The sequence below is a fragment of the Vombatus ursinus genome, unplaced genomic scaffold (genome assembly GCF_900497805.2).
Source record: "Vombatus ursinus unplaced genomic scaffold, bare-nosed wombat genome assembly UNPS02014821.1, whole genome shotgun sequence".
Classification (NCBI taxonomy): Eukaryota; Metazoa; Chordata; class Mammalia; order Diprotodontia; family Vombatidae; genus Vombatus; species Vombatus ursinus.
In genome coordinates, this window is record NW_020954599.1 from 23,241,778 (window position 1) to 23,266,425 (window position 24,648).

General features: G+C 35.9%; 1 pseudogene; it reads left to right on the forward strand.

Moving 5' to 3' along the window:
- Positions 1-5,466: 5,466 nt before the first annotated feature.
- On the forward strand, positions 5,467-5,667 carry LOC114024338 (annotated as a pseudogene).
- The last annotated feature ends 18,981 nt before the right edge of the window (positions 5,668-24,648 follow it).

The following is a 24,648-nucleotide window of genomic DNA, read 5'->3' on the forward strand; positions in this document are numbered from 1 at the left end:
TTGAATGTTCTTTTTTTAAATAGTCACATCTACAGAGTTCAGATATGTTTCAGCCTCAGGGATAAATTGATACACTTTCTGATTTTGCAGATTATCAAGTACACAAAATCAGCTCTCTTTCTTATTAACCTCTGATGTGTCTTCTGCGTTTAATAATAAAGTCAAAGATTAATTTTTCACTAACTATAAGTATCAATTTTCATTTACAAGTATTTATTAAGTACTTACTATTTGTCAGGCACTGTGCTAAGTACAAAGAATAAAAATAAATAAACAAACTAAATAATGAAGACAAGATATGCAACACCTGTTGACAAAGCATATATATTCTAATGAGGGAGACAGCATACAAAAATCTAGATACATTTATATTTACACACAGACATCCATAGACAGAGAGAATGAAAAGGGAGGGAGAGAGAGAGAGAGAGGGAGAGAGAGCGAGAGCGAGAGAGAGAGAGAGATAATGGAAGTAATCTGAAAGGAGAGGGCATTAGAAGTTAGAGGGACCAAAAAAGAACTCTTAGAGAAGGTGGTATTGGAGCTGAGTGTTAAAGAAAACCAGAAAAACTGGCCATGAGAAGAACACTGATAACAAATTCCAAGATTTCCCTGGAGGTCAGCAGATCCCAATTTTTTCCGCACTCTGCTCTGTGTTCAATTTCTCTCCTAATTTATAGATTAAGTAATTTGGAGGTTAAATAATACAGTTAAGTATATGCCAGGGGCAAAAATGGATAGAGCCTGTATTGCTGATTTCTAAGTCTCAACTCTTATTCCACAATGAGAATGAAAAACTCAAAATTGAAACAGTCTCTGTATTCATGGAGTTACATTGCATTGTCAGGAACACAACAGTGCAGAGCTAATAAGTGTCTGAGAGGTAAATTCAAAATATATACATTGTAGATATCTAAGATTTGAAGGAGAGAACTTACAAGTGAGGGCATAACAAAGGGACTCAGGTAGGAGTTGACACTTGTGTTGATTCTTAAAGGTGTCTAGGGATTTTAATAAGCAGAGTTCAAGAAGGCATAAATTTTATGCATTAGTGTATGTCTGTACAAAGGTATGGAAGTGGGAAAAAGTAGTTACATGCAAATAGCAAGTAGGTCAGTTAGGCTAAAGTGTAGAATGAATGAAGAAGGATAATGTGAAATTATTCTGGAAAGATAAGCTGGAACAAGATTGCCAGACATAGCAAACAGAGGGATTTGTATTCTATCCTAGACGCAATCAGGAGTCATTAGAGATTGTGGAAGAGAGGAGTGATATGCTTAGATCTATGCTTTAGGAATATGTATTTGACAACTGTGTTGACAATGAATTTTAGTAAGATTAGAGACAGGAAACAATACTGAATCAGAACTAAAACAGTTCTTTGAAGTTATCTACTTATAGATGGGGAAACTGAGGTTAAGAAATATTTAGTGATTTATTTAATTTTGTACAGGTATCAAGTGACTGAATTGGTATTTGAACCCAGCTCCCTAAAACCAAGTCTGGCATTCTTTCTACAACAGGTGAAAGTTAATGAGATGATCCTGGGAATGGAAAGCAATGGATATGAAAGACACCAGGGAGATAGACTTAATAAGATTTGGCAGCTTGTTGGATATAGCAAAGCTGCAAAAGTGAAGATTTGAGAATGACACAGATGTTATTAATGTGGGTAACTGGAAAGATGGCAATGTTCTCCAAAGATATAAAAAATAAAATCTGATAAATGGAGATCACTGAAAGTAGAAAAATAGAATATCAAACAGGCTAGCCTTTGGAAAAGGTAGCAAGGGTTAGGATCAAGGGCAAATATAGAAGGATAGGTATTAGCAAGGGGAAGGACTACCTCATCCTCTGAGACCAGAACAAAAGAAGATAAAATGTGGGAGGCTCTTGAGGATTTAGATTTGGGGATTTCTAGATTTGGGAAGAACAAAGAACATTTTTTAAAGTATGAGGCATGGTATTCTGAGAAGAATAGGGGCAGAAGCATATTAGATTATTTTAGAAGAAAAGAAAAAATTTAGAATAGACACTTGATCATGATAGAAAATCAGGGAAGAGTAAAAAAATTGCTGCACAGAATAAGGACTCAATTGAGAATAAATAACAAGAACTTGTGGTGAACACCATTAGTGTGATTGTATGACTTTATCCAACAATACTAAGCAGCACTTAAATAGGACCACAGTCCTACAGAAGTCCTATAGAAGCCAACTGGCTGGGGGTTATCCAGGTTTTGAGTTGGTAATAGTACAGTGCAAAGGGAAAAGGAATTTGAGGTTATTTATAAGTATGTAGTTGGACTATTTATCCATTATGTCAAAATTAAATGTGTAGGAAACTGAGGCAAAAAGGATGAGCTGTATCAGAAGAGCAAGGAGCCATGAGGTAGCCAAAGGTTACATTAAGAATGAAGAATGGGGGATTGAGCCAAGATGGTGGAGTAAAAGCAGTGACTTGCTTGGGCTCTCCCTCAAACCCTTCAAAATACCTGTAAAAATGACTCTAAACAAATTCAGAGAAGCAGAACCCACAAAAAGACAGAGTGAAACAAATTTTCAGCCCAAGACAACCTAGATGGTTAACAGGAAAGATCTATTACACTGGGCTGGGAGAGGAGCGTATTTCAGCATGGGCCATGAAGGCAAAGGCAGGGCCCCAGTGAAACTGGAACAAGCTTCAGGTGACTGAATAATGGGAAGCTGTAGCAGTTTCCAGACTTCTCAACCCACAAATGTCAAAGAAAACTTAGAAGATCAATTGGAAAGATCTGTTGGACCTGGGCAAAAGGGAAGCGTGGTCTGACCTCAGCCCTGGTGCAGCCTTGGGGTGGTGGCCACAATAGTAGCATTTGCTTCTGGAGCTCTTGGCTCACAGATGGTGGGGGTATTCAGTGGCTGATCTGAGTAGTATTGCTTGTATCTCTTTGCTGGTGCTGAGGCAGGACTCTCTTGCTTTTCCTGTGCTTAGATCTGAGTTGCAGGTACTGGGTGGCAGCCCTGGGGCTAGGAGGATCACTGGCATAGTGGTACTTGCGGTGGTAGTGGAGAGGGAATCCTCCTCACAGTTCCAAGGCAGAAAGAATGCTTGTGGTCACTCTTAGACCAGAGCACAGACCAGGAAAGGAGTAAATACCTCACCCCTCATCATACCATCTTGGAAGAACTGAAAATTTACAGGTCCCTAGAAGTATCTCTGAAACAGCTGCACAAAGTCCCTAAAACTTGGGAGAGTACACTCTCTGCAGTGGAAGCAGAACCCTACCTTAACAAGGAGTTAAAAAGTAAAGTAACTGGCTGGGAAGATGAGAAAAAGAGGGAAAAAACAAATTAAAAAAAAAAACACCTCACACTATGGAATCTTACTTTGGTGATAAAAAAGATGAAACCATACAAGAAGAAGAAGACAACAAAGTCAAAATTCCTACGTTTAAAGCCTCCAAAAATATGAATTGGTCTCAGGCCATGGAAGAGCTCAAAAAGGATTTTGAAAATAAAGTAACAGAAGTAGAGGGAAAATTGGGAAGAGAAATGAGAGTAATGCAAAAAAATCATGAAAAACAAGTCAACAGCTTGCTAAAGGAGACCCAAAAAATACTGAAGGAAATAACACCTTAAAGATAGAATAACCCAAGTGGCAAAAGTGGTCCAAAAAGCCAATGAGGAGAAAAATGTTTTAAAATGCAGAATGAGCCAAATGGAAAATGAGGTCCAAAAGCTCACTGAAGAAAATAATTTCTTAAAAATTAGAATGGAGCAAATGGAAGCTAATGAATCTGTGAGAAATTGAGGAATTATAAAAAGAATGAAAAAAATAGAAGACAATATGAAATATCTCATTGGAAAAACAACTGAAGTAGAAAATAGATCCAGGAGAGATAATTTAAAAATTATTGGATAATCTGAAAGCCATGATAAAAAAAAGAGCTTAGACATCATATTTCAAGAAATTATCAAGGAAAGAAACCCTGATATTCTAGAACCAGAGTGTAAAATAGAAATGGAAAGAATCCACTGATCACCTCCTGAAAGAGATTACCAAAAGACAGCTTCTAGGAATATTGCAGCCAAATTCCAGAGTTCCCAGGTCAAGGAGAAAATATTGTAAATAGAAAGAAACAATTCAAGTATTGTGGAAACACAATCAGGATAACACAAGATTAAGCAGTTTCTACATTAAGGGATCACATCTGATACCTTATATAGATAAGGAATATCTACATATCCTTTATGTAGCGAATATGACATTCTGGAGGTCAAAGGAGCTAGGATTAAAACCAACACCTAACGAGCAAAACTGAGTATAATCTTTCAGGGTAGAAAATGGACATTCAGTGAAATAGAAGACTTTCAAGCATTCTTCATGAAAAGATCAGAGCTGAATAGAAAATTTGACTTTCAAATACAACACTCAAGAGAAACATGAAGAGGTGAATAGAAAAGGGAAATTGTAAGGGATTTATTAAGGTTAAACTGTTTACATTCCTGCATGGAAAGATGATATTTATAACTCACAAGAATTTTTCAGTATTAGAGTAGTTGGAGGGAATATACATATACATATATATACATATACATATATATACATATACATACATATATATAGTAAGTGGAATATGAAGTGATGATATCTAAAAAAATAGAATTAATGGGTGAGAGAGGATTGTACTGAGAGAAGGAGAAAGGAAGAGGTAGAATGGGATAAATTGTCTCACATAAAAGAGGCAAGAAAAAGTTTTTACAGTGGATGTGGAGAGGGAGTAGGTGAAAGGAAATGAGTGACTCTTACTCTCATTGGATTTGACTTAATAACCAATAACATACACACTGAGTTGGGTATGGAAATCTATCTTGCCATGCAAAAAATAGAGGGAAAGGGATGAGAGGAGGTGATGATAGAAGGGATTGCTGATTGGTGGAGGGTGTAACCAGAACCAAACACTTCTGAGGAGGCACAGAGTCAAAGAAGAGAAGAGAAAAAACAGGGGGCAGGATAGGATGAAGATTTTATAGTTAGTCTTTCACAACATGACTATTATGGAAGTGTTTTGCATGACTACAAATGTGTAACCTATATCGAATTGTTTGCTTTCTCAGTGAGGGAGGGTGGGGAGGGAGAAAGGAAGAGAAGTTGGACTCAAAGTTTTAAAAAGGAATGCTAAATATTGATTTTACATGCACCTGGTAATAAGATATATAGGCAAAGAGATATAGAAATGTATCCTGCCCTACAGGAAAATAGAAGGGTAAGGGGATAAGAAAAGGGGTGGGGTGATAGAAGGAAGGGCAAATTGGGGGAAGGGGTATTCAGAATGCAGGTCATCTTGGGGTGGGGGCAGGGGAGAGATGGGGAGAAAATTTGGAACTCAAAATCTTGTGCAAGTGAATGTTGAAAACTAAAAATAAATATAAAAATAAAAAAAGAATAAAGAATGGGTTTAAAAAGGATGAGGCTAGCTTCTTCCTTTTGTCTCGTGTCTTTGTTAGTGGCGCCATGGGTCACCAGCAGCTCTACTGGAGCCACCCTCGAAAATTTGGCCAGAGGTCTCGGTCATGCCATGTCTGTTTGAACCAGCATGGCCTGATCCACAAGTATGGCCTGAACATGTGCCACCAGTGCTTCCAGCAACATGCCAAGGACATCAGCTTCATCAAGTTGGACTAAGTTACATTTATGGATCTCACTTCACGGATTATACTGACCATCAGTGACTACCATTTTACTGGACCCTGGACAACCCAAAGATTGCTGGTGTTGTACATGCTATGCCAATTTGCCTGTACAATTAAAAGTCATCCTCAGATATTTAAAAAAAAAAAGAGGTATGAGGCTGATGGAAAATGCTATCCACATCCAAAGAAAGAACCATGGCATTTGAATGCAGATCAAAACATACTCTTTACTATTTTTTTTCTTCTGTTGTGTTTTGTTTCCTCTTTCTGGTGGTTCTGCCTATTGGTTCTAATTTTTACTTACAACATCACTAATGTGAAAATATGTTTAATAGGAATGTATATGTATACCCTATATCAGATTGCATGCTATGTTGGGGAAGGAGGTGGGGAGGGAGGGGGAGAAAAATTTGAAACTCAAAAGCTTATGGAAGTGATTGTTGATAATTCAAAATAAATTAATTAAAAAAAAAGAAGAACGAGGCACAGGAAGGGATTTAAAGATCAGGCATTGTAGTCTGAGGATAATTTCAGAGTAGTGGATGATAAAAGTGTAAAGTGTGCAGATGATAAGATAAAACTAAGTGCATGATCATCACTTTGTGTAACTTAAAACAAGTGAATTGAGGTCACAGGAATTAAAGAGGTATGAAATGGGACTTGAAAATATTTGAAGGAAATGATAAAATCCAGTAGTGAAGATGGCAATCTGGTGGTGTGCCTTACAAGGGTAACAGGTTTCAGTAATGTTAAGAAGACAAGAATGTGAGGGCAAGAAGTCTTATACATGGTTATTTAGACATTTTTTTTATTAAATTAAATATTTGTTAGAAATAACATTACCTAGCAATAACATTTTCTTAGTACCTGCTAAAATTAAATTAATTAGAGTTTATAAAGTTTCATTTTTTTTCAGTCCCACTCTCTTAGTGCCTGTTGGCATTCTTTTATTTTTCTATTCATTCTCATTCATTTTTTTCTCCTGTAGTTATAACTTGAATGAATTTTCTTTTTCTGGATCTTTCATTTTAAAAATGTTTATCATTTCATTAAAAACTATTTTCAGATTTTGTTTCTTATAATTGTTCATCCTAACCCCATTACATATTTTTTCAGTTATGTTAAGGCCATTTAATCTGTTTAAAAATTTCCCTGTTGTTACAACAAGGTATTATTTTGTTTTTTCAACAATATAAATATGGTTGTGAAAATATTTGAGTAAATGTGTTTTTATTTATTTGTTCTTCATTGTACTGTCAAAGTATATTCCCAAAAATGGAATTGTTGGATTGAACAGTACAATTAATTTTATAAGTTTTAGTGTGTCCTGCTAGATTAGTCTCAAAAATGATTTAGCAAATTCACAATATTACAATGAGTGCTTCTATTTCTACACACTTTCAAAAAAGTCTCATTTTTTCTTTCTTTCTTTTTTTTATTTGAGTATGCACAAAGGAAAGTGTTTAAAATAGAATAGGGAGCTCCTGGAGCCACAAGGGAAAGGGAGAGAATGAGGGAGAAAGGGCAGAATAAAACTAGGGTTTAGGAAGGAAGACATGAATGGGGAACTAGACAGTGGGAGTAGTGGAGGGCACTGTAAAAAAGGAAGAAAAGTTTTCATGTAGGGAGTTTTTGACTTTTAATTTTGGAGATTGATTGGAAGAGGAGGAAAAGTGGAGAAGTTGAGGGGGAGAGCAAGAGAGAGAAAGAGAGACAGAGACAGAGACAGAGAGACAGAGAGAGACAGAGAGACAGAGACAGAGACAATGAGACAGAGAGAGACAGAGAGACAGAGAGACTGAGACAGAGAGAGACAGAGAGAGCATTTGTGGGTCAAATGCACAGAAGAGTAAATTGAATCACTCCCCTACTACATTTATAGTAAAATTGTGGCAAATTATTGATTGGAATTGAAGGATTTTGTCCAGGTAATTTCATGTCTCCACTTCCCCCACCCCTCCTCCAAGAACAGTATTAATTGTTTGATCAATTATATTTTTTTCTGTAATTTCTAAATGTTGATCCTAATTCTGCTTTCTGAAAAATCATAAAATAAGGCAGAACTTTCTCTTTATTTGGCAAGTAGTCTTCAAGATATATTTACATTTATATCATCTCTCCCTCACTCTCCACCCTTAGCTCATTCTACAATTTTTCTAGTTTGGTAGTGCTGAGCCCAGATTACTTATTTCATCTCCTAAGCTTTGAAATTTCATCGTGGCTCTCTAATTCGCCCACAACACTAAAGTAACTACTTGAATTTCTACAACTTGTACCTACAGCATGGGACAACACTACCCAGAGATCTCTTGAAACCTGATGCAGTCAAGGTATTTTTAAAATTTTTAAAGGGTAAAGTTTGTTGTGTTACAATAACTTTAATTATTTTACTATGTCTAATTAACTTGCACATCATCATGACATGTATGTGATTAAAGAGATAGTAGGGCAAGTGTTCTGCAAACCTTAAAGCATTTAAATACTAGCTCTTGTTGTTATTAAGAGAATCCTGAATATCATATAATGCATCAAATAACAGTGATACATTTTCTCCTCATTCCAAGTAATTTGTCTTTACAGATATGAAATGTTGAAATGTACTGTGAACTAAAACATAAGTTACAAAATGAATTAGAATGAGTAAACTGCTTGTATACATCTATATACAGAAACTTGTCCTGACTTTTCCATTTTTAAGAAAAGTGGAACTTTAATTGAAAACGCTTCATAGAGCCTGTCAGCTTAAATGTAATTGCTCTTGGAGTTGATTTTCAAATTGCCAGTTTGAAAAAAAAAAATGACAGCCACCTATATGACATATAAAATAATTTAATTCAATTTGAGGCATTTTTTCAAAACAGTAGTTCTCTCTGGCTTGAGTTGAAGGGGTGTGTGTGTGTGTGTGTGTGTGTGTGTGTGTATGTGTGTGTATATGTGATGTGTGTTGAAGGGAGTTGTGAACTAAATCATATAGTGGCCTAAAAGTGAAAGCCCAGTATGCAACTATGTATGGGAATGCATGTTGGGGGTGGGCGTGATCCTCCCTCAGCATGTAGATGAACCTTCATCATTTCATCAAAATATTCTTTACAAAATTACTAATGATCTCTCTTTTTTTGCACTTACATTTAAAGATAGTTTTCAACGCTCAATTTGTAAGATTTTGAGTCCTAAATTTTTATCCCTGCCTCTTGTCCCTTCCCTCTCCCCAAGACAACAAGTAATCTGATATGTTGTGAAAGCAGAATCCGAAGAAAGGGGGAAAGCAATGAGAAAGAAAAAGAAAGTGAAAATAGTATGCTTCCATCTACATTCAGACTCCATAGTTCTTTCTCAGGATGTAGATAGCATTTTCCATCATGAGTCTTTTAGAATTCTCTTGCAACAATGTATTGCTGAGAAGAGCTGAGAAGAGAAGTCTATCGTAGCTGATCATTACACAATGTTGCTGTTACTGTGCACAATGTCCTCCTGGGTCTGCTCACTTGACTCAGCATCAGTTCATGCATGTCTCTCCAAATTTTTCTAAAATCTTCCAGCTTATCATTTCTTATAGCACAATACTATTCCATTACATTCATATACCACAAGTTGTTCAGTTATTCCCTGATTGATGAGATTTGCTCAACTTCCAAATCTTTGCCACCACAAAAAGAGCTTCTATGAATATTTTGTACATGTAGGTCCTTTTCCCATTTGTATGATCTCTTTGGGATACAGCCCTAGAAGTGCTATTGCTGGGTCAAAGGGTATGCACATTTTTACAACCCTTTGGGCACAGTTCCAAATTGCTCTCCAAAATGATTGCATCATTTGACAACTCCACCAACAATGCACTAGTGTTCCAATTTTAGAGACAATTTAAAAATTATTCGTCTGCCTGAAAATCATGATGAAAAAAAGAACCTGGACAGTATCTTTCAGGAAATCATAAAAGAAAACTTCCCTGAGGTCCTTGAACCAGAGGGTAAAATAGCCATAGAAAGAATCCACTGATCACCTCCTGAAAGGGATCCTAAATTGATAACACCAAGGAATATAGTAGCCAAATTCCAAAATTACCAGGTCAAAGAGAAAATACTGCAAGCAGCCAGAAAGTAACAATTTAAATCTCATGGAACCACAGTCAGGATTACATAGGACATTGCAGCTTCTACATTAAAAGACTGTAGGGCATGGAATAAGATATTCTGTAAGGCAAAAGAGCTTGGATTACAACCAAGGATCAACAACCCAGTGAAAATGAGCATGATATTTCAGGGGAGGAGATAGATATTCAATGAAATAGGGGACTTCCATACCTTCCTGATAAAAAGACCATAGGTCAACATAAAATTTGATCTTCAAATACAAGACACAAGAGAAACATAAAAAGGTAAATGGGACAGAAAGTAACAACATGTTATTAATAAGGGCTAACTCTTTACATCCCTACAAGGGAAGATGACACTTATAACTCTTGAGAACTGTATTGTTATTACACCATGTTAAAAGGGTATACATAAAGGGGGTGGGTATAAATTGACTTTGATATAATGATGAGAAAAATCTAATGAAGTGGGTTAAATGGATCCAAGTAAGTGAATTAATCTGATCTAACTAAGAAAATGTACTGAGAGAAAAGGAAAAGGCACAAAAACTTATTCCAGTTGAGGGAAAGAAGGGAGGCAGATGAGCATTCTCTGAACCTTACTCTCATCAGATTTGGCTTAAGAAGGGAATAACATAATCAGTTAGGTATAGAAATCTAATGTCCTGTAGGCAATAGGAGGGGAAAGGGGAAAGAAAAGGGAGGGGACTTATAGAAGGGAGGTCAGACTGAGGGAGGTAGTGGTCAAAAGCAAAACATTAGTGAGGAGGGAAAAGGAGAAAGGAGAAAGAAAAGCATAAACACAGGAGGAAAAGAATGAAGAGAAAGACATAGATAGTTATCATAATTGTGAATGTGATGTAAGAATGTAATGAAATACTATTGTGCTAGAAGAAAGGATGAACAGGCAGACTTCAGATAAACCTGGAAAGACTTGCATGGCTTGATGCTGAGTGAAGTGAGCAGAACCAGGAGAATGTTGCACACAGTAACAGCCACATTGAGTGATGATTTTGATAGACTTAATCCCTCTCAGCAATACAAAGATCTAAGACATCTCCAAAAGCCTCATGATGGAAAATGGTATCCACAACCAAAGAAAGAACTATGGAGTTTGAATGCAGATCAAAGCATACTACTTGCTATTTTTTTTTCTTCTGCTGTGTTTTGTTTCCTCTTTCTGGTGTTTTCTCCTATTAGTTCTAATTCTTACTTACAACATAATTAATGTCAAAATATGTTTAATAAGAATGCATATGTATAGTCTATATTAGATTGTGTGTCATCTTGTGGAGGAGGGTAGGGAGGAAGGGGGGAAAAATTTAAAACTCAAAAGCTTATGGAAGTGATTGTTGATAAATCAAAATAAATTAATAAAAAAAATTTTAAAATTAAAAAGAAAAAAAATTTAAAAATTTTAAAAAGTGTTTGCTTGTGATTACCCCTCCCCCTATCTGTCCTCTCCTCTATCATCCTTCTGTTCTCTTATCTCCTTCTCCCCTATTTTCCTGTAGGGTAAGATAGGTTTCCATACCCAATTTTGTGTGCATGATTTTCCCTCCTTAAGCCAAATCTAATGAGAATAAGATTCCCTCATTCCCTCTCACCTTCCCTTGCTTCCCCAGCCTTTTCTTGTCTGTTTTATGTGAGATAATTTACCCCTTTCTACATCTCCCTTTCTCCTTCTCCCAGTATAATCCTCTTTCACCACTTATTTTATTCTTCAGATATCACCCCTTCATTTTCAACTCACCTTGTGCCATCTATCTATCTATCTAGCTAGCTAGCTAGCTATCCATACATTTTTCCTCCAACTACTCTAATACTCACAAAGGTCTCATGAGTTATGAATATTATGTTTCAATGCAGGAATGTAAACAGTTCAACTTTAATAACTCCCTTATGATTTTTCTTTCCTATTTACCTTTTAATGCTTCTCTTGAGTCTTATATTTGAAAGTCAAATTTTCTATCCAGCTCTGGTCTTTTCAGCAAGAATGCTTGAAAGTCTTCTATTCACTGAATGTCCATTTTTTTCCCCTGAAGGACTGTACTCAGTTTTGCTGGGCAAGTGATTCTTGGTTGTAAATCTATCTCCTTTGACCTCTAGAATATTATATTCCAAGCCCTCTAGTCCCTTAATGTAGAAGGTGCTAAATTTTGTGTTATCCTGATTGTGTTTCCACAATACTTGAATTGTTTCTTCCTGGCTGCTTGCTATATTTTCTCCTTGACCTGGGAACTCTGGAATTTGGCTAAACTATCCCTAGGAGTTTTCCTTTGGGGATCTTTTTCAGGAGGTGATAGGTGGATTCTTTCCAATTCTATTTTGCACTCTGGTTCTAGAATATCAAGGCAGTTTTCCTTGATAATTTCTTGAAAGGTGATTTCTAAGCTCTTTTTTTTTATTGTGGCTTTTAGATAGTCCAATAATTTTTAAATTATGTCTCCTGGATCTATTTTCTAGGTCAGTTGTTTTACAGTCTTCTATTTTTTTTTTCATTTTTTTGGAGGGGGTTTGTTTTACAATGTCTTGGTTTCTCATACAGTCACTAGCCTCCATTTGCTCCATTCTAATTTTTAAGGAAATATTTTCTTCAATGAGCTTTGGGACTTTCTTTGCTATGTGGCTAATTCTGCTTTTTAAGGCATTCTTCTCCTCATTGACTTTTGGGGCCTTTTTTTTGCCATTTGGGTTAGGCTATTTTTTAAGGTGTTATATTCTTCAGTATTTTTTGCATCTCCTTTAGCAAACTGTTGACTTGTTTTTCATGATTTTCTTGTGTCACTCTAATTTCTCATACCAGCTTTTCCTCTACTTCTCTTACTTCTCAAAATCCTTTTTGAGCTCTTCCATGGCCTGGGATGGATTCATATTTTTCTTGGAGGCTATGGATGTAGGAGTTTTGACTTTGTTGTGTTCTTCTGGTTGTATGTTTTGATATTCTTTGTTGTCAATGAAAGATTCTATGATCTGACTTTTTTTTTTGCACAGTTTGCTCATGATCCCAGCCAATTACTTGAGTTATAAACTCTTTGTTAAGGTAGAAGTCTGCTTCCAATGTGGAGAATGTACTGTCCCAAACTTCAGGAGTTTTGGGCAACTGTTTTCAGAGATACTTCTAGGGACCTGTAAATTTTTAGTTCTTCCAGTGTGTTATGATGAAGGGTGAGGTGTTTGTTCCTGTCTATGAGTGACCACAAGCACTCTTTTCTGCCTTGGAATTGTGAGGAGGATTCAATCTCCACCAGCCTCCACCATTCCAGTGCTCTTCCTCACCCTAGATCCACCACCCAGAACTGTGACCCAGATCCAATCATGGGCAAAGCAAGGGAATCCTGCCCCAGTACCAGCAAAGAGATCCCTGCAATCCCCCTCTGATCAGACACTTGATTCCCCCTTAGTTTGTGTGCCAGGAGTTCCAGAAGCAGCCACCACCCTGGGGCTGCAGCCGGGACTGGGGCTAGGACTGAGTTTCTCTCTCACAGCAGTCACAGACATTTCGTACTGACCTTCTAAGTTGTATTTTGTGTTCGTGGGTTGGGTCTGGACACCATCACAACTGCCTGTGATACATTTTTTGAGGTCTTCTCCAGGTTCTATGAGGCCTGGTTTTTGCCTGCTTGCCCATGCTGAACTGCATTCCTCTCCCAGCCTGGCATGATAGATCTTTCCAATGTACCGTTCAGGTTGTCTTGGCCTGAAAATTTGTTTCACTCTGTCTTTTGCATGTTCTGCTGCTCTAGATTTTTTTAGAGCCATTTTTATAGGTATTTTGAAGGGTTTGGGGGAGAGCCCAAGTAAGTCACTGCTTTTACTCTGCCATCTTGGCTCCACCTCCCTCCTGCTTCACTTTTTTCGGGAGAGTTCATCCAATTCATATTCACAGTTATGATTACTACCTGTGTATTTCCTTCCATCCTATTCTTCCTCCTGTTCATCCTCTCTCCTTTCACCCTTTCCCACCTCAGCAGAGTTATGCTTCTGTCTACCACTATTCCTGATCTGCCCTCCCTTATGTCAGTTACCTTACCCTTCTTTATTTAATCTCCTCACCCCCCTACTTTCCTATTGGGTAAAATAGATTTCTATATTCAATTGATTGTGTATATTATTCTTTCTTTGAGCCAATACTGATCAAAGTAATGTTCAAGTGATGCCCATCATCCACCCTCACATCTTCCCCTCCACAGTAATAGGTCTTTCTTGCCTCTTCATGTGAGATAATTTACTCCATTCTACCTCTCCTTTCCTTCTTCATCCTGTGTAGTTCTCTTTCTCCTTCCTTAATTTTTTAATGCCATTTCCTCAAATACACCTTATATCCATATGCTCTGTCTATGTATATTCCTTAGTGTACTTTCCAGGGATGTATACATCGATGATGAGCTTGGTACACATATTGCCAGAGCTAGCCCAGTGTTTGGGAGGCTCCAAAGGAAAATATAGGAAAGAAGAGGTACTAGACTGATTACCAAACTGAAGATCTACAGATTCATTGTGCTGACCTCATTGTCGTATGCCTGTGAAACCTGCACAGCATACCAGTACCATACCAGGAAACTGAATTGCTTCCATTTGAATTGTCTTAGGAAAATTCTGAAGATCACCTGGCAGGATAAGATACCAGACATTGAGGTCCTTTCTCAAATGAAACTGCCAAGCATTCAACTCTGTGTCAGAGAGCACAATTCCAACGGTCTGGCCACATTGTTCAAATGCAAAATATACGCTTGCCATAAAGACTATTTTATGGAGAACTCACACAGGACAAGTGTTCTCATGGTGATCAGAAGAAGAAATACAAACACACCCCCAAGGTCTCTCTTAAGAAATTTGGAAGTGATTGTGTAACGTGGGAGACATTGTCACAGGTATGCTCAGCATGGCATGGCCACATCAGAGAAGGTGCTGCGTGCTCTGTGAGCAAAGCAAAATTGAAATGGCTCAAGCAGGATGTGCAAATTTAAAGAATCCACCCCAAATGTTCACATGGAGTATTTGTGCATGACTTGTGATAGAGCATTCCAAGCTCATATTGGTCTGATTAGCCACAGTTGAACACACTGAAAATTGATTCTAGTATAGAAATATGGTTTTGTTCTTCTTTGATAATGAATGAAAACAACCAACCAACTAGCCATTAATGACACAATTTATAGTGTTATCTTCCCATGTATAGATACAAAAGTTTAGCTTTACTGAATCCCTTATGATTTCTTTTCCCTTTTCCCTTTTCCCTTCTTTATGCTTCTCTTGTTTTTGATATTGGAGGTCAACTTTTTGGCTTAGTTCTGGTCTTTGTATGTGGGCTTGAAATCCTTCAATTTTGTTGAATGAACATTTTTTCCCTTGCCATATTATGCTTAATTTGGCTGGGTAAGTGATTCTTGGTTGTAGTACTAGCTCCTTTGCCCTTCAGAATATCATGATCCATGACCTCTGATTTTTTAACATTGCAACTGCCAGGTCCTGTGTGATCCTGATCATAAGTCTCCAATATTTGAATTGTTTCTTTATGGCCACTTTAGTGGACAGTGATAGTTCTGAAATTTGGCTATAATGTTTCTTGGGGGTTTTGTTTTGGGATCTCTTTACTGATGTGATTGGTGGATTCTTTCATTGCCTAATTTTCCCACTGGTTCCTGGACATCGGGACAGTTTTCCTTTATAATTTCTTGAAAAGGGCTGTCCAGGTCCTCCTTTTGATTATGACTTTCAGGTAGTCCAGTGATTGTGATATTGTCTTTCCTGGAACTATTTTCAAAGTCAGTTGTTTTTTCCTGTGAGGTGATTTACATTTTCTTCCATTATTTTTGTTTTATTCTTTTGAATTTCTTTGATTGATTTTTTTGTTTTTCTTGGTTTTTTTTTTTTGTTTTTAGGCAATTGGGGTAAGTGACGTGCCCAGGGTCACACAGCTAGTAAGTGTCAAGTGTTTGGTCTGAGGCTGGATTTGAATTCAGGTCCTCCTGACTTCAGGGCCAGTGCTCTATCCACTCTGCCACTTAGCTGCCCCTGTTTGATTGATTTTTGGTGTGTCATAGAGTCATTAGCTTCCACTTGTTCTATTCTAACTTTTAAAATACTGTTTTCCTTGGTTAGCTTTTGTGCTTTCTTTTCCAGTTGGCCAGTTGTATTCTTTAAGTAATTATTTTCTTTGGTAGATTTTTTTTTTTATCTCCTTTGCTGTTTGGCAAATTCCACTTTTTAAGCAGTTTTCCAAGCTGTTGTCTCTTTTTTTCATAATTCTCTTGCATCACTCATTTGTTTTCCCAATTTTTTCTTCTGTCTCTCTTATATGATTTTAAACTCTTTTTTGGGGTCCTCCATGAGTCTTTCTTTGCTTGAGACCACTTCCCATTTTTCTTTGGGGTTTTTGCCCATAGGTGTTTTGACATCATTGTCCTCTTCTGAGTTTGTGTCTTGGTCTTCTTTGTCACCATAATAACTTTCTATTGTTAAATTCTTTTTCTGTTGTTCATTTTTTTCTATTCATCCCTGCTCCCCCTTTTTTTGGCTTTTTTCCTTTTTCTAAATTTGACCTCTTTTCCAAGGGTGGATGGGGTGCTGTTTCCTGCTTCTTGTGCTAGTGGCTACAGGCCCTAGCTGTTTACCTGGTACTGCACTGATTTTGCCCTGAGGCCCACAGGGGACCCTAGTGTCTGGTGTTATGCTATGAAGGTGGGATGGGTGGTGCCTGGCACTTCGGGAGGCTGTAGGCATCTGGTAGTTTACTTGGTGCTGAGCTGGAGTCCTAATAGTAATGTCTGGCATGTGTTGAGGCCCAGTGCAGTGTTTCTGAATTTCGCAATGGCTACACTGAAGCCACATGTGGCCAGGCCTCTGGAAGCTGCCTATTTGTCTGGGGCTATGCAGAAGCATAGAGGGGCCAGTGCTGGCTGGCAGCTGCCTGTTTGGTTGCACCCATATGGTTGCTGTCTATCTGTTTGGCTTGGGCTGTGCTGAAGCACATATAGGTCTGGCCTCTAGAAGTACCTATTTGCCCAAGGCTACGTTGAAGCATGTGGTGGTTCTGAGAGCTGGTGTCTGCTCATTCCCCTGGTTATGCTAAAGCACATGGGGCATTGTGGTGTGAGCATTTTCCTCTTCTACCACATGAGGGCTTAGGGTCTCCCCCTGGTTTGCTGAGGTGGGGCTTGCTGCTGGTTTGCTGGAGTGTTCCAGTCGTCTATTGTACTCTTCTTTCACTCAAGTGAGATGGATCTTTCATGCTGATCCTCCAAGTTTCTTGGGCTCAAAGATTGTTTCACTGTATCTTTTCGCTGGTTGTTGTTCCAGGATTTGTTTTGGGGATCTATTTTATGGTTGTTTGGAGTCAATATGGGAGAGTTGCAGTGGTTTACTTTGTAACCTGCCATCATTGCTCTTGGAAGTCCAAGACAGTTTCCTCATTTGTAAAATGTGAATATTAATATTTGTATTATCTACCCTATAAAGCTTATGTGGTAAATGTATAATTGATATAATATTGCTTGGTGGGGAAAGGGTAGAAGGGAGGGAGAAAATTTGGAACTCATTTTTTTAAAGGAATGTTATTTGAAAAATGTAATTTATACATATATATTTAAAATTACATGATGGGAAGGTTTTGTAAGACATTAAATAATTATATATAATTAAGTTAATCTTACAAAACAACAATGTATGGTGGAAAGAAGGTTAGAAGTGCCTTCAAGACATAGCTGGATTCAGTTTCCTGTTTGGACCACTAATTGTGTGAAAAAGGAAAAGTTGCAGCCCTCTGAGAGTTTCTTTTCTCAACTTTAAAATGGAGTTAATTCCTGTGAGGATCTAATGAGGTAATATCTATAAAATAGATATTAATTAGATATTAAAATAGACATAAATTAGACATTGATGCTGGGGAGGCTAAGGCTTGTGGATTGATTAAGTTCAAGGATTCTGACCTGTACTGGGATTAAAGTTCTTACAGCATCTGCAATAAATTTGTCACTAAAGTGATAAGCCTGCAATAAGAAGCAGGTAGGGCTGCCTAAGGAGGCAGCTATTTGATGAAATAGCTAGAGTGCTACACTTGAAATTAAGATAACCTTGGTTCAAATCTGGCCTCAGACACTTACTAGCAATATGACCCTAAGGAATTAATTTAACCTCTGTCTGCCTTGGTTTTCTTTCATGTAAATATGTATAATAGTAACAAAAATCTCTCTGGGTTGTTGAAAGGATAAACCATGATAATAGTTTATTCATTTTGTAAACATTAAGCACCAAATAAATGCTACCTAAGGAGAAATGAAATAGTTTGGGCTGGTAATGGAGAAGGACAAAGCTTCCATTAAATGTCAACTGTCCTTCCAACCAGGGCAAGATAAGGAGACCTAGTCTCAAAAAAATCACTGAAAAAAAAAGACATTATATTAATATAATTTCTTTCTAGTGGAAAGTACCTGAGTGACCATCTAGTACAACTCATATATAGACTAGAATTATTTTAACAGAATACCTGAAAAATAGTCATGAAAACTTTCCTTGAGGATCTCCAGGGACAGGGAAGAAAGCTTAGCTTTCTTCCAAGAATTTCTTCATCTCCTTTAGATAATACTAGCACATTTTTCTGTGAATTCAATATTAATCTGGCTTTCTACAGTTCTATTCAATCATCTTTGATTTATTACTCCTAGTCACTCTTCTTCTTATCTCCCTTCCTCTTGAGATAAACATAAGAAGTCCATTCTCTCTTTCATGTTCTGTCCCCTACATCTGGGTCAAATACCCACATTTCCTTTAACTTATCCTCTTATATAGCATTAATAAACAAGAGCACCCAAAAGTAGGTTCAGTGTCCGAAGGATTGTTAAGTCATTGCATATTGAAGTAGTGGAGACTTGAAATCAGTATATAATTGTACGACAAACAAATAAGATGACTCACATCCCTTCACTGCATCCTATTGTTGAGTGTTATTAATTATGAAACTGTGAGGTTGTACTTGTAATTATAATTCTGTTGTAATTCCAACAATTCTAATATGTCTCATCCATCACTAATATAAATTATATGTACTATACACCATGAACAGCTGTGCTAATTAGACCAATCCAAACTCCCTTTATGATCATTTCTGTCACTATTAGCTAGTAACTTGATTATTTATATAAATCCTTATAACATTCAACACACAAATCTAGAAAAGTGAAATGCTTTTTAAAAATATTACTAATATAATCAGCAGTGATCAGAAGCAATGTATCATAGTGAAGGGAGACCTAGTCTAAAGGCCAGGAAGATCTGGATTCAAGGTCTGTTTCTGACATATGTATTTTCAGTAAATTGGATCCCTAAGAGTTCTGGGTGACTCTATCCTGTGATCTGATATGTAAACATTAATTTTTTGCCTTATTTTGTAAGTAATCAAGCCTCCACATATTTTACACAATGTCTAGCACATAGAAAGCACTTGATATAAAATCTATCATCTCTTTCTCTCTCTTTCTCTCTCACTTTCACACTCTCCATCCCTCCTTCAACAATTTCTAATATTATTCCATCATTCTCTCTAAGTCTTTCTCCCTTTCTCTGTCTTTCTCACTTTTTTGTTTCTTTCATCTATCTTTCCAACTCTGTAATCAGAAGTTATAAAAGAAGAAATAGAATAAAAGGAAAAAAAATGAAAATATTATCATTTGATCACCATTTTGACTCCATAGTTCTTTCTCTAGATGTGGATAGAATTTTCCATCATGAGTCTTTTGAAGTAATTTTGGTTCATTGTAGTGTTGAAAAGAGCTAAGTCTACCATAGTTGATCATCACACAATGTTGCTATTACTGTGTGCAATGTTCTTCTGATTCTTCTCACTTTGCTCAGGCTTAGTCTTTCCAGATTTTTCTGAAATTGGTCTATACATCATTTCTTATAGCACAGTAATATTTCATTATGTTCATATACCACAACTTGTTTAACCATTCCCCAAATGATGAGAATTCCCTCAATTTCCCTTTCTTTACCACAACAAGAAAAGCTGCTATAAATATTTTTGTACATATGGGTCCTTTTCCCTTTTTCATGGCCTTTTTGTAACACAGACCTAGTTTTGGTATTGCTGGATCAAAGGGTATGGACAGTTTGATTGTCCTTTGTACATCATTCCAAATTGTTCTCCAGAATGTGTTCACAAACTCCACCAGCAATGCATTGATATTCCAATTTTGCCACATCTTCTCCAACATTAATCATTTTCCTTTTCGATCATATTAGCCAATCTGATAGGTATTAGGTGGTACCTCAGAGTTGTTTTGATTTTATTTCTCTATTCAATAGTGATTTAAAGTATTTTCATATGACTATAGACAGCTTTAATTTCTTTTCATCTGAAAACTGCTTAACAGGGAGTTTTTGGAAAAAGAAATCAAAACAGTTTTTAGTTATATAAATAAATGTTCTAAATCATTATTGATTACAGAAAAGCAAATAAAAGCAACCTTGATATATCATTTTAAATCTACCAGATTAGCTAAAATGATAGAAAAAGAAAGTGGCAAATGTTGGAAAGGATGTGAAAAATTGAACACTAATTCATTGTTGGTGGAATTGTGAACTGATCCAACAATTTTGGAGAGCAATCTGGAATTATGGCCAAAGAGTTATTAAACTACCTATATCCTTTGACCCAACAACACCATTACTTTATCTATTTACAAAAAATAATTAGGGGGAAATGGTCTAAATGTTTATAGCAGCTCTCTTTCTGGTGGCATAGAACTGGAAATTGCAAGGATGCCTATCAATTGGGGAATGGTTGAACAAGTTGTGGCATATAATTGTGATGAAATGCTACTGTGATATATGAAATGATTAGCTCAATTATTTTAGAAAAAATATGGAAAGACTTTCTTGAAATAATGAAGAGTGAATTGAGCAGAACCAAGAGAACATTATATATAGTTACAGCATTGTTATTTTAAGAACAACATTGAGTGAATAAGTTATTTTGACTATCATAAATACCCAAATGAACTACAAAGAACATATGAAAAAAGACTATATAGATCCAGAGAAAAAATTGATAAATAAAAGTATGTACAGAATAATTTTGCACATACACACATGTGTATATACACACATATGTACATATATGTGTGTATGTATGTATGTATATGTGTCTAATGGTAGCCATCACTAAGGTGGGGAGGAGTGTGAAGGGAAGAAAAAATATTTGGCAATTTTGTTGTATATTTGAAAGAATTAGCAAGTTATAGATAGTCTATTTATAGTATCATGTAATTTTATTTTTATAATACTGTGTTTTGGAAATGCTTATTTTATTGCATAAGTTAAAAAAATAGATATTTGTTCAAAAATAAAAATTAAAAAAAGAGAGAGAAATGGATTAGAATTGTCCAAGGTTTTAAATGTCTGCCTATTGTTTTAGTTACTCTGGGGCACTTCTGTACTACCCATGCACTTCATCTCTTGTATTCAATTCATCAAACATTCATGAAGAGATAATCTATGAAAGTCACTGTCCTGGACACGGGATTAAAACAACACCAACATCAATATTTACAGTTCTTGACTTCAGAGAAACAAATTTTAGTAAGTAGATGGATACAGCATATACAAAGTAAATAGAAGATACCTAGATGAGGGAATATACATCAGTAATGAGGGCTTTTAAGGTATAGGAAATGAGTCCTGAAGTTATTTGAGAGACAGTGATGTAGAAGGACTTCCTGATGAAAAGAACTTTTAAGAATGTAAGGATGCTGAATACAAAGCAATGGGTCCTTATATTTCAACCTTTTAACTGTTCCAGGTATTTCAATAGTCATCACATAGTGATCCAGCACTGAAAAGATAGATATTTTACTATCAATGTTTGGAGTCATTCTAAGAACTGAATTTTTCCCATCACTCTTGCCCTTTTTGATCTCATTGTCATTTTTTTGCTATTTATTTTAAATGTGTCTTATTGAATTTGTTCTTATTGTTTTTGTCTAATTTGAAGTAACTTCAAAATGTTGAAACATGCTAAGAACATAACTGGAAAATCAGGGAGGTATAGAAGAGACACTATAGATTTTCAGACACTGATCAACATCTGCTCTCTATGTCATAACAGGATCATCACTTAATCTCACACTCATCTTCAACTGCCTTTATCTACAAATTGGAAATCACAAAATATGAACCACATTTCTCACAGACAGACTTGCTATGGGGAGGACATATAAAATAATATATAAATATGAACTTGGGGATGGGCAACATTTACTAGATTTTAATAAAAGTTCAAGGAGAATTCAGTTTCAGTAAATAGTTCATATTAGACTGTATTAATTATAGATAAAATACAGGAAAAATGAATAGGTTTTATGTTTCCAAATTCCTCAAAATATGTTATAAATGGACACACTGTTTTATGTTTTAAAATAATAGGAACACAAGTTAAATGAATGAGTAACAACAAGAGATATTCCATTGGAAAAATATTTATAAAGCAAAGTTTTATGCCTCATATTTATTTTTTGCAAGATGATGCTGTTTTATAGGTACTGAATAACATGCACGTATAAAGATATATAAATATGTACACATATATTTTGTATGTAAATATATATATATATATTTATGTACATATATGAACTCATTTCATATTACACAATTATTTCTAAAGTGAAAGTTTTCTTCAACCTGGCATATAACACATAGGTTTATATATCCACAAATATATGCATACATACATGTGTGTATATGTATGTGTGTGTGTAGAAGGAACTTTGAACACTCTAAGACCAAGAAAGGGAAAAACAATGAGATACAAAGTTGCCCAGTCACAAAGTATTTTTATTTCCTATAACCCAGTATTCTATAAATGGGTGCAAGGAAAAACTGACATTGGCCATTCTCAAAGCATATTTAGAAGTCTTAGAAAGTATTTAGTTACTTATGCAAGTTAAATGGAGATTGAAAAGGCAATAGTTATTATGAGAGTGTTTTATGGATATATTCACATGAGGTTAGAAAATTAGTGCACAAAATTGTGAACATTAATATTGGGACTTCCAATACTGAGTTTGGGACATGGTATGCTGTTGAAGTTATGAAAAGAGATTTATAAAGACAGAGAAAGAGAAAGAGGGAGAGATAGACTTTCAAGCATTTTCTGTAATCTGCCTGTTCATCATTTTTTATTGCACAATAACATCCATTACATTCACGTACAACAGCTTGTTCAACCATTCCCTAACTAATGGCATTCCCTCAATTTCAAATATTTTGCCTCCACAAAAAGATCTGCTCTAAATATTTTTGCATGCGTAAGCCCTATTCCATTTTTATGATCTCTTTGGGATACAGACTTAATAGTTGCGTTGTTGGATCAAAGAGTATACACAGTTTGATTGCCCCTTTGGACATAGTTCCAAATTGCTCTCCAGAATATTTGGATTAGTTCACCACTCCACCAACAATGCATTAGTGTCCCAATTTCCACACATTTCTCCAACACCCATCATTTTCCTTTTTTGTCGTATTAGTCAATCTGATATGTGTGAGGTGGTATCCTTAGAACTGCTTGAATTTGCATTTCTCTAAGAAAAAGTGATTTAGAGCACTTCTTCATATGCCTATAGATATATTTTATTTCTTCATTTGAAAACTGTTTATTAATATCCTATGACCATTTATAACTTGGGGCATGGCTTGTACTCAGATAAATTTGACTCATTTCTCTATATATTTGAGAAAGGAGGCCTTTGTCAGAGACACTTGCTGTAAAGGTTGTTTTCCAGATTTCTGCTTTCCTTCTAATCTTGGTTATATTGGTTTTGTTTTCACTAAAGCTTTTTAACTTAATATAATCAAAATTATCTATTTTAGATTTTGTAATGCTCTCTACCCCTTGTATGGTCATGAATTCTTCCCCTTCTCACAGATCTGACAGGTATACTGTTCTTTGCTCATCTAATTTGCTTATGATGCCACCCTTTATGTCTAAGTCTTGCACCCTATTTGAACTTGTCTTGATGTATGGTGTGAGATGTTGATTTATACCTAGTTTGTGTCCTATTGTCTGTCAGTTTTCCTGGCATTTTTTGTCAACAGTGAGTTTTCACTTTAAAAGCTGGTGTCTTGGATTTGTTAAACAGTAGGTTACTAGGGTCATTGCATACTGTTTCTTGTGTACCCTAGTGTTACAGACCTCACCTGGATCTGCTAAGTCTTCTAAGTCTGGAAATAAAAAGCTTCCTCTGAGTTTTTATTAGTGCAGAACCTCCAAAATTAGATTTGAGGTATTATTTTAAAGTTGTTTGGAGGGAGATGTTGGGAGAGTTCAATTTGGTCCAAGCTGTAGTCAGTCATCTTGTTTTCACCCTGGATTCCTCCTATTTATTTACTTCTTTAAAAACAAAAACAAACATTTTAAATTATCTTACCCAGAAATTGGTCATGGGGAGGTATTTTGTAGCTTTTGCAATGTGAAATCTTACTGAAATGATGGATTTAAAGCTGATAATATTTTATGTTGATTTGTTCATACTTAACAAATTTTGATACTAGAGAATCTATTTGGATAGTAACTATGCACCTCCTGACTCTATAATAAAAAGTTTTGCCCCATTAAATTTAAGGAGCATTCTTGAAAGATGTGCATTATCTATTTTAGTAGTCTGCTTTTATCAAAATTAAGATAAATAATAGCTGTGAGAGTATCTTGAGTCATTTGATATACATTAAGTTATCTAGTTCCTGGTGCTTAATTAATTTTCACCTAGTATTTACCCATTAATTCATGGGTAAAAACCTTAACAAAGCTTAAACTTTTTTTTCTATTAGAAAGAACAAAGGGCACAGAAAGCATATCTAGTGTCTTGATTTTTTTAATTTTTCCCACTA